At 45.6% G+C, this 15,976-nt stretch overlaps 1 protein-coding gene across 3 annotated transcripts in view; it reads right to left on the bottom strand.

The window, feature by feature from the left end:
- The window catches only part of zfpm2a (zinc finger protein, FOG family member 2a), an 892,520-nt gene that overhangs the window by 831,802 nt on the left and 44,742 nt on the right, over positions 1-15,976 (bottom strand). The gene's annotated exons all lie outside the window — the stretch shown is intronic.

The following is a 15,976-nucleotide window of genomic DNA, read 5'->3' as shown; positions in this document are numbered from 1 at the left end:
GGGTGTCCTGCAGTGATGTTCTGGATTTGAGATGACTGACCATTAACCACCACAACCATCTTCATTTGAGTTAGACATGACTCCAACAACGGAGGGTTTCCCCCTGACTCCAGTTTTGTTTGAACTCCTTGGCTGCACACTCAGTCACATGTTGCATTGATGTTAAGGCCAGTCACTGAGACACACTTCACAAATGTTTATGAACTCTTTACTTACTGCTTCAAACTATGGATAAGGCACTGGTCTAGCCTTGCAAAATGGTGTTTCTACATAATAATAACCTTTATTGTCACAAGTAGGCTTACATTAATACTGCAACGATGTTGCAAACATCGACGGTGAAAAGCCCCTAGTCGCCACATTCCGTGTTCGGGTACACAGAGGGAAAATTCAGAATATCAATCCACCGAACAGCATTGTCCTTTACCTTGTGCAAGAGTCCTTCCTGTTTATTTCCTTCGCTCCAATTTTCTTTTCTTTTATTATTTTTGGTCCATGGACCCATAATCGTAATGTGCCTTTAAGCAGAGGCCTTAATCTGAAGCAGCCAGTTGGTCAGGACATTGTGTTCCTAGGTTTTGTATTTTGGAGAGGAGAATCAGAGTCATCAGTGCAGAGTGGGTCTTAGAAAGCAGCTTTGGAGGAAGTCGGCTTGATTGTTTGGCTGGCAACCGACGGGTTTCCAGGGACAGTGTTCTGCTTGACAACAGTCAGTGATTGGTTCCTGCGTGATGCTTTCTCAGAGAGCTGGGCAGAACTGGAACAGTCTCCCTCTGTATCTCCCTCTCTGCTGAAGTAAAGAACTTCCTTATTGTTCCAAAATGCAGTGAGTGTCTGGCACATCTTTGCTGCAAACTTGAAAGGGTCCTGAATCTACAGAGAAAATAGACAACCTTGCCCGGGAAACCATCTCATGCCGAGAAGGAAGAAGTACCAAAACAAAAGCTGAACCTCAGAAATAGACTAACTATAAGTAATCACAGGGCATAAAAGATTATTTATCCATTTATTTTTATTAATATTTTCTGTACCTCTCAACCCCCCTTTTTTGTTTGTCCAAACCAAGAGGAGAAAGTGGGAGTTATGTGACATGACCTCCTCCTCCCCAATACCACAAGATTCCAGAACTTGTAATATTGCTTTCTGAAGCTGATGGAGGCAGTCGCAACCCGCCATCAACAAACACAGCAGCAAAATAGAATCCTGTCCAGGTTTAAATTGCCTGGCCCTCATCTACACTGTTTAGAGAACAAAGAAAGGTACAGCACAGGAACAGGCCCTTCGGTCCTCCAAGCCTGTGCCGATCATGTTGCCCTAACTAAAAAAAACCTTACTCGGTCTGTATCCCTCTATTTCCTCCCTATTCATGTACCCATCCAGATGCCTCTTAAATGTTGCTAATGTGCCTGCTTCCACCACATCCTCTGGCAGCGCATTCCAGGCACCCACCACTCTCTGTGTGAAAAACCTAGCCGCACATCTCCCTTAAACATTTCCCACCTTGAACCTATGCCCCCTTGTAATTGACACTTCCACCCTTGGAAAAAGCCTCTAACTATCCACCCTGTTTATAATTCTGTAGACTTCTATCAGGTCTCCCCTCAGCTTCCATCTTTGCAGTGAAAACATTCCAAGTTTATTGAACCTTTCCTCATAGCAACATCCTGGGGCATAAGTTTAAAGTCTGTGGGGCAAAGTTTAGAGGAGATGTGCGAGGCAGGTTTTTTACGCAGAGGGTGGTGAGTGCCTGGAACACGTTGCCAGGGGAGGTTGTGGAAGCTGATACATTAACGGCATTCAAAAGGCATCTTGACAAATACATGGACAGGATGGGTACAGAGGGGAATGGCACAAAGAAATGCTGGGGTTTTGGCCAAGTTTGGTATCATTTAAAAAAAAAATTTAGAGTACCCAATTATTTTTTTTTCCCAATTAAGGGGCAATTTAGTGTGGCCAATCCACCTAACCTGCACATCTTTGGGTTGTGGGGTGAAACCCACGCAGACACGGGGAGAATGTGCAAACTCCACATGGATAGTGATGCAGGGCCGGGCTTTGAACCCGGGTCATCAGCACCGCAGTCCCAGTGCTAACCATTGCGCCATATGCCACCCCAAGGTTGGTATCATGACTGGTACAGGCTTGGAGGGCCTACTTTCAGTGTACTCCTCAAGGGCTTTGTCAGTTTTTAGATGCCTAAATCTACTGTATGCTTCCATTGCTAGTGGAGCATCAGAATTTCTGTACCAGTGCCGACTACAATGCTAATTCATCTCTGTGAGCTTCTCATAGCTTCTCACTCAGCGCTATTGGAAACACGGATTACCCCACATCAGATTCAGCATGCTCACCGCTCTGAAGGAGTGTGTGTGTGTGTATATAATATATATTTATATGCAAAATGAGTGGAATACTTAAAAGGGAGGGATATTGGATAGTCAGTTGTAATTTCTCCCGATTTAATTATAACACTGTACATAATAAAAGTCACTTGTGCTAAAGTTACAAACCTGGTGGCTGCAATTTATTGGGCTCAGCCAAGGTCCTCAGGTATATTTTATAATAACATCTAATTTCATTTGTTTTGCAACTCCAGGTCAAGTGTGCTGGAATTGACCGCGCACTATGCACAGAGTGTCGTGATGCCTAAATTTATAATTTGGTCTACCGAGTTCTTTTTCAATGTCAGACATACTCTTACTAATCCCTACTGTAAATATCAGCCAATGAAATGAAAATGAAAATGAAAATCGCTTATTGTCACAAGTAGGCTTCAAATGAAGTTACTGTGAAAAGCCCCTAATCGCCACATTCCGGCATCTGTTCGGGGAGGCTGGTACCGTGTTGCTGGCCTGCCTTGGTCTGCTTTCAAAGCCAGCGATTTAGCCCTGTGCTAAACCAGCCAATGTAACTGTATCTTAAGCCAATTTCTTCCCATCAGGATGATGTTGTACAGTACCACTGACAATGACGAGCAACATGATGCATCATCCTATTTCACTACAAATTTCATTCTTAGTCCTTCCATAATATGAGTCCATTAATGCCATTGTACTGAGGTCTCTCAGGGAACACTAGTTAGACACTGCATCGAAAGCACCTGCCCCCAGCGTGGTGAGGAAAACTTATTCACATCTCCTATTATATTTGTTTTCAGCCAAATGTGTAACCTTCGTTCGTAATTATACAATCTTTGTGAGGGCTGAATTCCACCATTGTCTGTAAATATGCCTCCAGCACCAATTTCTTTTCAATTTACATACCATGCTGACTCAGCTGAATCTAAACACAACTGCACATGGGACAATCTTTCAAAATCTCTCAAACTTCCTCAAAACCAACTTTAGAAATTCCGCAACGGTGGAACAATATTCTTCAATTTCTCAAATGAACGACAAAAAAAATCCATCCCAGCCTCATCATCATCTTTCTGTTGTGCATTGCACCGAGGAAAGATTAACATGTGGATTCACAACAACAAGCAGCCATTATTCAACTAACTTCATTTGCATCTCCCTGTTATGGACAGGAGGGAGTTTAGTTTAAACAGTTTTGATTTCTCCCCTCACCATCCATCCCCATAAACAAAAGTATTTTTTTCCATTTTTGATTTCCCCCCCTTAAAAGTGGTGGCATATTTTCCCAACCTTTCCAATCCTCTATTAATAACCCCACAGCAAACTTGAGATAGGTAAAAGTGAAAGGTTAGTTTATTTTACCCAAAATCAAAATGCAGGAAGAGGGTTCGCAATACCAACCAGCCCTTCTTCCTTTTGTTTACATCCAATACAAGAAAAAAGGGGTAATAGAAAGAAAGAGGTACAGAATAAAGACCACAGCCAAAAATAAGAATCATTGTCCTTCATCCAGAATTAAAAGTCCAATGGTCTAATTCCTTCAGAGAGGTTAGCAGGCTGAAGCTGATGCGGGGTAATCCACTTTTCAAAAATCGCTGACTGCGATGATGGGCGAAACACATAGAGATGAATTAGCATTGTGGTAGGCGCTGGTACAGAAGTTCAGTTGTTCCAGTAGAAACAGTCTGCATAAGGTCCTGGCTTTTAAATCTGGACAGAGTTCTAGTTCTGCTGCTGTTTTTGTTGATGGAAGATGGCAGATTGCCTCCTTCAGCTTACAAGGCAATATTACAGGTTCTAGCACCTTGTGGAAGGGAGTGGGGTTATGTGATCATATGGGAGGCAGTGGCGTAGTGATATTGCCACTGAACTACTAAACCAGAGACCCAGAGTAATGCTCTGGGAACCCAGGTTCAAATCCCGCCACTGCAGATGGCAAAATTTGAAATCAATAAACAAAAATCTGGAATTACAAAGTCTAATGATGACCAAGAAACAATTATCGATTGTTGTAAAAACTTATCTGGTTCATTAATGCCCTTTAGGGAAGGAAATCTGCCGTCCTTACCTGGTCTGGCCTACATGTGACTCCAGACCCACAGCAATGTGGTTGCCTCAAGAGCAATTTGGGGCAATAAATGGTGGCCCAGCCTGCGATGCCGATGTCCCATGAATGAATTATAAAAAAGATACAAGCCCCATTTGTTTCCCCCTTGGTTTGGATAATGGATGTATATTCCTGGTCTGGATTCTTGAGATAATTAATGTTTCATTCATTAATAAAGTCTCTGGGATGAGTGGTGGAGTGGCATGTCTTGCATTGTGGGTGGAGTGGTGTAGGTTGACCCTCCGATGGACTTTGGGGCAACTCTCTTAAAGAGGACAACCACAAGGTCCACCACATCAGGCACATACTCATCAAAACCTGCAGCAATTCTCACCCACGTGATTCCTGGATGAGAGGACTGGAGAATCGCAAGGGCCCAGAGAATGTGGTGCCTGGCCCATTAATAGGATGCAAATGGATTGGTGTGGGAAATCGATGCCAGCAGGGGACTGGAGCATCGGACTCTGATCTGGCGCTGGTTCCGTTTTGTTCTCTCTCTCTTCCCCTTCCCCCCCCCCCCCCCCCCCTCCCCCTCCCCCTCCTCCCCCCCCCCCCCGACGCTGGTTTATCTGCCCCATCGGGAACTTCGCTACCAGCAGTGGGCAGCTTAAAATCCAGCCCTGTATGTCTGCTGGAGCTGCAATTAAAAGTGAAGTAGGGGACGTTTTGCTAACAGATATGTAAAGCCATTTTACCTGTTTGCAGATCGAAAGTCAATGTAACGTAACGGTTTCAGACTTGGTAAATAAATCAAGGCACATATTGTAACAAGAGACAAAACAATACTGTGTTCTTTGTAAGCAATTGTGAAGTGTGAGTTTGCCCATTTGGAGCAAAAAGGATAGAGCAAAGTACTTTCTAAATGGAAAGAGGTTATGTACAATGGATGTCCAAAGAGACTTGGGAGTTTGAGTGGATGGATCCTCAGAATGTCAGGAACAAGTGCAGAAAATAATCAAAAAGTCTAATGGAATGCTAGCCATTATATCAAGAGCATTGGAGTATAAAGACACAGAAGTTGTGTTGCACCAATACAGAACCCTGGTTAGACCCCACTTGGAGTACTGAGAGCAGCTCTAGCTATCACACTTTAGGAAAGATATTTTACCTTGGAGTAAGTGCATTGCAGGCTTACCATGGCCGGTGCGGAGAAGAAGCCCCTGCGCATGCGCTGGGATGCCGCCAGCACACGCTGGCACTCCTGCGCATGCGCCAACTCGCGCCAGCTGACAGAGGCCCTTCAGCGCCGGTTGGCGTGGCGCCAAGCCGTTCCGCGCCAACAGGCGCGACGCCAAACACTCCGGCGGCGGCCTATCCCCTGAAGGTGCAGAGGATTCCGCACCTTCGGGCAGCCCGACGCCGGAGTGGTTCACGCCACTCCTCGGCGCTGGAGTGGCCCACCCAGCCGGTCCGCGGAGAATCCCGCACATACTTTTTCCAAGGTTGGAGATTGTAAAACTAGGGGGCATAGATACAAATTAGGGGTAGACTATTCAGGAGAGACGTAAGAAGCAAATCTTCACTCATGGGGTTATAGAGGTTTGGAAATCTCTCCCACAAACAGTGGTTGAATCTAGAACAGATGTTAATTTTAAATCTGAGACAGATAGATTTTTGTTAAGCAATGCGGAGGTATATGGAGTTAGGTCCATGATCTGAAGGGTTATTGGGATAGGATGGAGAAGTGGGTTAGGGTGGAGTGCTCTTTCAGGGAAATGCTGCAGACCCATTGAATGGCCTCCTTCTGCACTGTCGGGATTGTGTGATATGGGTTTGCTTAATTGGAACGTAGAGGCAGGTTTCAGGAAGCAAGTTAACATGTTGTAACTGTTAAAGTAAAGCTATTTTTTTGATGTTCATGTTCTTAATCAGGTGTTCAAATTAAAGTTTGTTTTAGTATAAAAGTTGTCTACTGGCCAGTGTTATTGCTCCTGTGGTGCAGTAACATGTCCTCACAGTTTGCCCAAATGCAAATAGTTGGGTTCTAATCTGAATTTAAACCAAAATTGGGGTTCTGCTCGAACTAGAACACACAGAATTCTCTGATAATGGGGCTATGTCCCCACACCCGCAAAAACAAAATGGTCGCCAATTCTCCATTTTGAATGGGGCAAGCAGGGCCCCAGAGTAGTCCTCGCAGCTCCAGCTGCTGATAATGCACTTCCGGCCGCGGGTCCACACATGCGCGCAGCGACCGGCCCGCGCAACATGGCAGACCCACACAGCGGGCCGGCCCCGACAATATAGGCCCCCTCAGATCGCACACATCCACCGATCGGTGACATCTGATCGCGAGCCTGGCCATCTTGGAGGGCCCCCCTGGTGACGGATCCCCACGCCCCACCACCAGGGCGCCCGCGGACTGGGTCCACAGCCGCCACTCCAAGCTCCAGCCGGGTGGAACATGAGTGAACCACACCGGCGGGAACTTGGCCAGTTGTCGGCAGAAAATCGCCGCGGGAGTCTTTCAACGGCCCTCGACCGGCACCGTGTCAACCGCGCATGCGCGATTGCCGCCGATTCTCGGGTCCTCAGCGAAGGTGTCGGACCCGATCGCGGGTCTGACACCCCATTCTCCACCCCAGCGCCGAGCGCGATTTTGGCACGGAAGCTCGGAGAATCCCGCCCAGTGCCTTTAAAAATAATTGCTTGTTAACTAAAAAGAAAATTAAGCCCACCTCATCAAAACTGTATTCATGAAATTTTCCCCCCTAAATTTTCCAAACGTTTTCCATCCCTTCGGTTTCCAATTTTTTCTATTTTCTCTTGGCAATAAAATACATGTTAAAAATAGTAAAAATAGTAATTGATTAAAGTGGCATGATAGATCTCCAATTAATACAATAAATCAATTTCTGCTTCTTCATCCTTCTCTCAAAACTTCAAAGGATCAAACATTTAATGTTGTCACTGAGAACAAAGAGAGTACCTTCAAAGTAACATGGCCTAAGACTTGTACGTTAATAACTCTAACAATACTGTAGTCACAAGTCTGGCAGAATTATAGTAGTAAGCTTTATTCAAGAGAATAAAATTATAAAAGGAAGTTTTCAGTCTATAACGTGTAAGATTGCACTGCCTAATACTAGGTGTGCATGGTTCTTTCAATTTTTCTTCTAAACTAATTACATTTTTTTTAAAAGCACAGCACAGTGATAGTTGGAGACATGTCATCGGATTCCTATAAAATTCAGAATAAAAAAAATTGATCTCTAGCCGTTTTACTTTGGGAATTGTCTATTAACTGTTTATTTTGCACTTGTATAAAGTGGCAACATTATTTAATATTTTTTAAATTTTATTCATCAACTGTATGACATACATTTCAATCTGTAATGCACTGCCTGAAAGGGTGGTGGAAGGAGATTCAATAATAACTTGCAAAAAGAAATATTTCATATACTTGAGAAAAAAAACATTGCAGGGTACTGGAGAAACAGCAGGCAACTGGGATTGATTGGTTGGCTTTTTCCAGAGAGCTAGACCAGGCTCGGTGGGCTGAATGGTCTCCTACTGTGCTGTATGATTGGCACAAAAATGTTAATTTTGCTCACTGCTCTATAGTTTAGATCAAAGGTATTAAAACACTCAAATTGAATAATATCTTCTGAGACTGTTTTATTTTTATTTTTTCTAGGGATTTGCATAATGTTGGCTTATTGTTTATCCCCATTAGGTGATGATGGTGCGCATTATCCTGAAACCAGTGCAGTACTTCTGGTGATGGGCTATTTTTAAAAGGATGTAATACAAGGAATGGCTCGACACCACAAAATTACATGCTTATCTGTTCATTTCACTAACTTGCTCTTGTTATTTTACTTGTGCTTTGAGTTAATTTTGTGTTGAAATTCCTTGGAAATATCCAGAAAATATTCCACTAATATGCTTTCAATATGATTTAGTATGACAGTAGCTTTTAAGCAGCCTGCAGGCTCACATTATTTGACATATGGTGCGGCTTGACCATGTTTTGTGTTCACTATTCCCTCCTCCCTCGTTGCTTCTGTTAAATTCTCTTCATGGAAACAAACCAATTAATTTTGCCCAGCCTTCATGTCAAGTTTCAGCCCTGAAAGGAATAGGTCCAACATATTGAAGTCCTGCTGGAATGACAGTGTAAATAAAAGAAACTCCTTAAAAAATCCAGACATTCAATTGATTAGGTTAACTGAGGACAGGAATCTTTCTTTGATATTTTTTCCACAGTTTTTCAAGTACACTGACATTCAAATTATTAACATTTATTCTTCCAATGTGATACTACACGCAAAGTGGGCAGCTGCACAACAGAAGCTACAGCAGGAGGCAAGATTTAGTATTATGGCATAAATCCAGAAATGTGATTCATACTTTGTGTAACACATTTCAGAAGGATTGCGACAAATGACCTTATAGAGACAGTCTTCTTCCAGTTGGCCTATTTAAATTCAGCTCCTCAATTTTCTTCTATCTCTTTACCATCCTCCTTTGGCACGAGTATCCATATCACAATTTACTGCCTGCAGTAGGTACATATGTGTCGCTCGTGCCACAGTAAAAGCAAATGTGTGGCAACTTTATATGAGTCAATTTAATTAATGGGTTAAAACAATCATTCTAATTAAGGAAGGAAGGAAAGCAAAGCAGAAAATTCTAATGGTTATAAATGCTTGTCATTTTCAATATATTTTTAAAAGACTGGAATTTTGAGTGATGGTTTGGAATTTGATTGATAGAATGTAGTTTGGTGCTTTTAGCGAATTACTACAAGCACAAAGATGCCTAAATTCAATTAAATATTTGTTGCAGCCCAGGTCCTCTCATCCTAGGAATAAAAATAAGTAGGTAACCTACTTGGTAACACCACTTGGATGCCTGAAACTTTTGAAAAAAGAGTAGAAGTTGAGAAATAATTCACTGCACAACATCTTAAACATGATTTCATGAACCCAAACAAAAAGTGAGTAACGTGGCTTCTATTGAGTTGAAATTATTCTCTAGTTCCCACACGTACTCCGTCCTTTCTTGGCCATTCACCTCAAAATCTTTTCTCTACATAGTCATGACCACTTTCCCAACTTACATGATCTCACCAGTCCCAGTGTCTCAATCACAGAAGTGTCATTCCCAATCATCACACAATCTTTACAGTGCACAATGTGGCCTTTCAGCCCATTGAGTCTGTATTGGCTCTCTGAAAGAGCATTCCCATTCCCCTGTCATGACTTGCACATTTTCTTTTTCCAGATAACAGTCCAATTCCCTTTTGAATACCTTGACCAAACCTCCTCCCACCATCCTTTCAGGAACATTGTTCGAAAGTCCAACTAAGTTCCGGGTGAAGAAGATTTGCTCATATCACTTTTAGTGCTTCTGCCAATTATTTTGAATCTGTGCCTTACAGGTCTTGATGCTCTTGAGTGGAAACAGTTTCTCACTATTTAACCTGTCCGTATACCTCAGGATCCCAAATACCTCTATCATAGAATCCCCACAGTGCAGAAGGAGGCCATTTGGCCCATCGAGTCTACACTAACCCTCTGAAAGAGCACCCTATCTAGGCCCACTCTCCCACCCTATCGCTGTGGGACATCAAGGGACAATTTAGATTGGCCAATCCACCAAACTTGCACATTTTTGGACTGTGGGAGGAAACCGGTGCACCCGAAGGAAACCCACACAGACCCAGGGAGAATGCAAATTCCACACATAAATGACCCATGGTTGGAATTGAACCCAAGTCCTTGGCGCTGTGAGGCATGAGGTACATATGTGTACCTCATGCCACAGTAAAAAGCAAATGTGTGGCAACTTTAACCACTGTGCCACTATCAAGTAAGTCTCCTCTCACTCAGTCTTTTCTCCAAGGCGAAAAGTCTCAACCATTCCAATCTATCCTTGTAGCAACAGTTCTTTGTCCCTGGAATAATTTTGTGAGTCTCCTCTGTACTCTCCCCAATGACTTCACATCCTTCATCAAGTATGGTGCCCAGAACTGGATGCAGTGCTCCAAATGACATCTAATTAGTGTTTTACACAAATTCCACTTGCTCTTCTACTTGATGCCCTTATTTTTTTAACAATATTTTCATCGAAATTTTTAACATTTTGTGTCAAACTATTTACTAAAACACAACTGTACCAACACATACATCAGATAAATACATGCGGCAACAGGAACAGGAACCCCACCAGAATAATCCCTTTCCTCACTAACTTTCAGCGCCCCCTCTTCCCCACCCCCCCCCCCGCCTCTCTCACCTCCCCACCTCCCCACCCCACCCCCCACAAACAAACAGCAACCAGGGACGGGATTCTCCCCTACCCGGCGGGACGGGTGGTCCCGGCGTGTCGCGAACCACTCCGGCGTCGGGCCGCCCCAAAAGCGCGGAATTCTCCGCATCTTAAGGGGCCAAGCCCTCATATTGAGGGGCTAGGCCCATGCCGGCTGGCGTGAACGGCCTTTGGCGCAAACGCCAGCTGGGGCCGAAGGATTTCGTTGGCCGGCGTAAGTCCGCACATGCAGCGGAGCGTCAGCGGCTGCTGACATCATACCGGCGCATGCGCAGGGGAGGGGGTCACTTCCGCCTCCGCCATGGTGAAGGCCATGGCGGAGGCGGAAGAAAAAGAGTGGCCCCACGGCACAGGCCCACCCGCCGTTCGGTGGGCCCCGATCGCGGGCCAGGCCATCGTGGGGTCATCCCCCAGGGTCAGATCACCCCGCGCGCCTCCCAGGACTCCGGAGCCCAACGCGCCGCCAATCCCGCCGGTCAGGTAGGTGTTTTGATTCCAGCCGGCAGGAAAGGCCTGTCAGCGGCAGGACTTTGGCCCATCGCAGGCCGGAAAATCACCGCAGGAGGGCCCGCCGACCGGTGCGGCACGATTCTCGCCCCCGCCGAATCTCGGGGAGGGGGGGGAGAATTTGGGACACGCCGAGATTGACGGCGGCCCCGGGCAATTCTTCGACCCCCTGGGGTGTCGGAGAATCCCGCCCCCGATCTTTCAAGTACATAGAAACATACGTAGAAAATAGGAGGATTCGGCCCTTTGAGCCCGATCCGCCATTCATGATGATCATGGTTGATCACTGAGTTCAATAGAGGGCAACACACCACACAGTGGTTAGCACAGTTGCCTCACAGCTCCAAGGTCCCAGGTTCGATTCCCGGTTTGGGTCACTGTCTGTGTGGAGTCTGCATGTTCTCCCCATGTGTGCGTGGGTTTCCTCCGGGTGCTCCGGTTTCCTCCCACAGTCCAAAGATGTGCAGGTTAGGTGGATTGACCATGATAAATTGCCCGTAGTGTCCAAAAAGGTTAGGTGGGGTTACTGGGTTACAGGGATAAAGGTGATGGGGTGGAGGCGTGGGGCTCAAGTAGGGTGCTCTTTCCAAGTGCCGGTGTAGACTCAATGGGCCGAATGGCCTCCTTCTGCACTGTAAATTCTATGATTCTATGAATACCCTGATCCTGCCTTCCACCTATATCCCTGCATTCTTTAACCCCAAGAGCTATATCTAATTCCTTCTTGATATTACACAATGTTTTCACCTCAACTACTTTTTATGGTAGCAAATGCCACAAATTCACCACTCTCTGGAGAACTTTCTCCTCCCCTTAATCCTAAAAGGTTTACCCCTTACCCTCAAACTATGACCCCTAGTTCTGGACTCCCCCGCCATCGGGAACATTCTTTCTCAATATACCCTGTACAATCCTGTTAGAATTTTATAAGTTTCTATGAGATCCCCCCTCACTCTTCTAAACAGCAATGAATATAATCCTAACCTACTTAGTCTCTCCTCATATGGCAGTCCTGCCATGCTAGGATTCAGCCTGATAAACCTTTTCTGCACTCCCTAAATGGCAAGAACATCTTTCCTCAGAAAAGGACACCAAAACTGCACACAATACTCTGTGGGTGGAATTCTCTGATCCTGAGGCCAAGTGCTGACGCCGTCGGAAACGCTGTCGCACCAGGCAATTCTGGCCCCTACAGCGGGCCAGCAGGGTGCTCGAGCGGTTCCGGCCATGGAATGGGCGCCGGTGGATGCGCGCATGCTCTTGGGTCTTGCGCAAACCCGCGCACGAGCAGTCCCAATGGCGCGATTTCCGCGCATGTGCAGTGTCTCCCTTGTCCGCGCTGGCCCCGACCCAACATGGCGCAGGAGTACAGCGGCCAGCGCGGAAGAAAGGAGGCTGGGAGACAGAGAGGCCGACCCGCCAATCGGTGGGTCCCGATCGCGGAGCAGGCCACATTGGAGGCACACCCCCCCCCCCCCCCCCCCCCCCCCCCCCCCCCCGGTGTTGGACCCCCTTCCCCCCACCCAACAGAGGCCGCCACCTGACCCTTCAGTGGCGAGGTCCCGCTGGCTCGGCCCATCCGGGCTGGAGAATCGCGGGGGCGCGTAGAGCGGCCTCGTCCAGCGGCGTTCAGACCACGCCGGCTCCAATGGCACTGATTGTCCACGTCGGGTGGCGTGACACAATTCGCGCGGCCCCCTGGCGATTCTCCAACCCGGCGCTGGGTCGGAGAATCCCGCCCCATGTGTGGCCTCACTAATGCCCTATACAATTGCAGTAAAACATCTCTATTCCTGTACTCAAATCCTTTCGCTATGAAGGACAGCATACCATTTGTCTTATTTACTGTCTGCGCACTTACTTTAAGCGACTGATGCACGTGGGCACCAAGGTCTCGTTGAGTAACCACATCTCTCAATTTACACCCAGTTAAATAATAATCTGTCTTCCTATCTTTGTTACCAAAGTGGCTAACATCAAATTTATCCACGTTATACTGCATCTGCCACGCATATGCCCACTCACTCAGCCTGTCCACATCCCGCTGAAGAATCTCTGCACCCTCCTCACATCTTCCCCTCCCACCCAACTTTGTATCATCTGCAAATTCGGAAATACTACATTTAGTTCCTTCATCCAAATCATTAATATATAATGTGAACAGTTGGGGTCCTTGCACAGATCCCGGGGGTACCCAATTAGTCACTGCCTGCCAATCGGAAAAAGATCAATTTATTCCAACCTTTTGTTTCCTGTCTCCTAACCAACTTTCTATCCATCTTAAGACACTACCTGCAATATCATGCGCCTTAACTTTACAAAAGTACAAAATAAAAGGCCGCCATCTACGATAGAACCCACAACAATTCCATCAAATTCCCCAGCCATACATCGACACTGGTTGGTATCGCCTGCCTCCAGCTCAGCAGTATCACTTGACTCTGACTCTATCTGCTCCCAACTAACCTCCTGATGCCCAAACCACCAACATATTCTCTGCATTGGCCACCCAGTAGTAATATAACAAATTTGACAGCACCAACTCCCTCATCTGCCTTTCCCTCTCGAATCAGAGGTGTTCTCCCTGCCCATATGAAGACTGTTACGAGCCACTCCATCGCTCGGAAAAACAACTTTGGCAGGAAAACTGGGAGGCATCGAAATAAGAACACAAATCACAGCAGAATGTTCATCTTAATAGATTGAGCCCAGTCCGCCAGTGACAGTGGAAGGCTATCCCAGCTCTGCAAGTCCGCTCTAACCCTGCCCACCTTGCAAAATTCAGTTTGCAAAGTCGGGTCCAATTCCGGGCCACCTGTACCCGCGAAAACCGAAGACTGGTCCCTGCCAGGCGGAATGGCAATTACCCCAACCCAGTACCTACCCTCAAGAGGGCTAACCACAAAATATTCATTCTACCCAACATTTGGTTCTATCCTGAAAAGGAACACCCTATTTGTTTGCCGAACTTTTCAAGCTCCAGTGCCATTACCACTGCCAACGTTTCTAATGTAAAGGGTGTGGCGGGCATCTTCCCTCCTTCACCTTCCTTTGATGGGCTTGCCTCCTGAGCCTTTTAAATATTGAGCTTCTGATTTCGACATACCCCCGACACGTCCATCTGGAGGCTGTTCACCTACTCATCTCACTGGGTTTGAGCACCAAAATCCCCAGAAAAAACAGGTAAAAGGGATCAAATATGAAGACCTTGCTGGGAACCACTTTTTGTGCGTCTTGTCTTTACATGACATCACCGGAAGTCCAATGCCCTTATTAAAAAGCCTAAACATAGAAAATAGCAGGAGGCCAATTGAGTCTGATCTGCTATTCATTGTGATCATGGCTGATCATCCAACTCAATAGTCTAATCACGCTTTCCCCCCCCCCATATCCTTTGATCCCTTTCGCCCTAAGTGCTAGATCTAACTGCTTCTTGAAAACATACAATGAATTGGCCCCAACTACTTCCTGTGGTAGCGAATTCCACAAGCTGACCACTCTCTGGACGAAGATATTTCTGCTCATTTCGATCTGAAATGGTCTGCCCCATATCCTCAGACTGTGGTCCTTGGTTCTGGACACCCCCACCAATGGGAACATCCTTCTTGCATCTACCCTGTCTGGTCCTGTTAGAATTTTATGGCCTGCTATGAATTCCACAAAATACAATCCTAACCGACCCAATCTCTCTTCATACATCAGACCTGCGATCCCAGTAATCAGTCTGGTAAACCTTCTCTGCACTCCCACTAGAGCAAGAGCATCCTTCCGCAGAATAGGACACCCAAAACTGCACACAATATTCCAGGTATTGCCTCACGAAGGCCCTATATAATTGCATCTAGACAGCCTTGCTCCTGCACTCTAATCCTCTTGCAATTATGGCCAACATACCAGTCACCTTCTTTATTGCCTGCTGCACCTGCATGCTTACCTTTAGCGACTGGTGTATGAGGGCACCCAGGTGTCATTGCACATTTCTGTTTCCTAAATTAAGGCCATTCAGATAATAAATGCTTTCCTGTTTTTGCTACCAAAAAGTGGATACATTCACATTTATCCAAAGATACTATATGCTTTATTAACTACTTTCTCAATATGCTCTTCAATGACTTTATGTATATATACACCAAGGTCCCTCTGTTCCTGCACCTCCTTTAGATTTTATCCCTTTATTTTAAGCTGTCTCTCCATATTCTTCCGACCAAAATGAATCACCTCACATTTCTCTGCATTGAACTTCATCTGCCACTTGTCTGCCCGATCCACCAACATGGCTGTCCTTTTTAAGTGCAAGACTAGCTTCATGACAGTTGACAACATGACAAATCTTCGTATCTTCTCCAAACTTTGAAATTATGGCCTGAACACCTAGTCTAGGTTATTAACATGCATCAGGAAGAGCAAGGGTCCCAACACTGATCCGAATAAACTTCATCTACAAATCTTCCTCCATTTCAAAAAACAACCATTAATCACTATTATTTCCTGTCACTCAACCAATTTTTTATCCAGATGCCTACTTTCCCCTTTACTCCATGAGCTAGAATTATGCCCACAAGTCTGTTGTGTGGCCCTGTATCAAATGTTTTTTGAAAATGCATATACATATCAACAGCAGTTCCCTTATCAACCTTCTATCTATATCTCCTCAAATAAATTCAGCAAGTTAGTTAAACATGACTTTTGCTTAATAAATCTACGCTGGGTTTCCTTAATTATCTTGCAC

Source organism: Scyliorhinus canicula, chromosome 10 (genome assembly GCF_902713615.1).
Source record: "Scyliorhinus canicula chromosome 10, sScyCan1.1, whole genome shotgun sequence".
In the NCBI taxonomy this organism is placed as follows: Eukaryota; Metazoa; Chordata; class Chondrichthyes; order Carcharhiniformes; family Scyliorhinidae; genus Scyliorhinus; species Scyliorhinus canicula.
The sequence above is the reverse complement of the archived record's forward strand: the minus strand, read 5'-3'. Positions and strand labels throughout refer to the sequence as shown.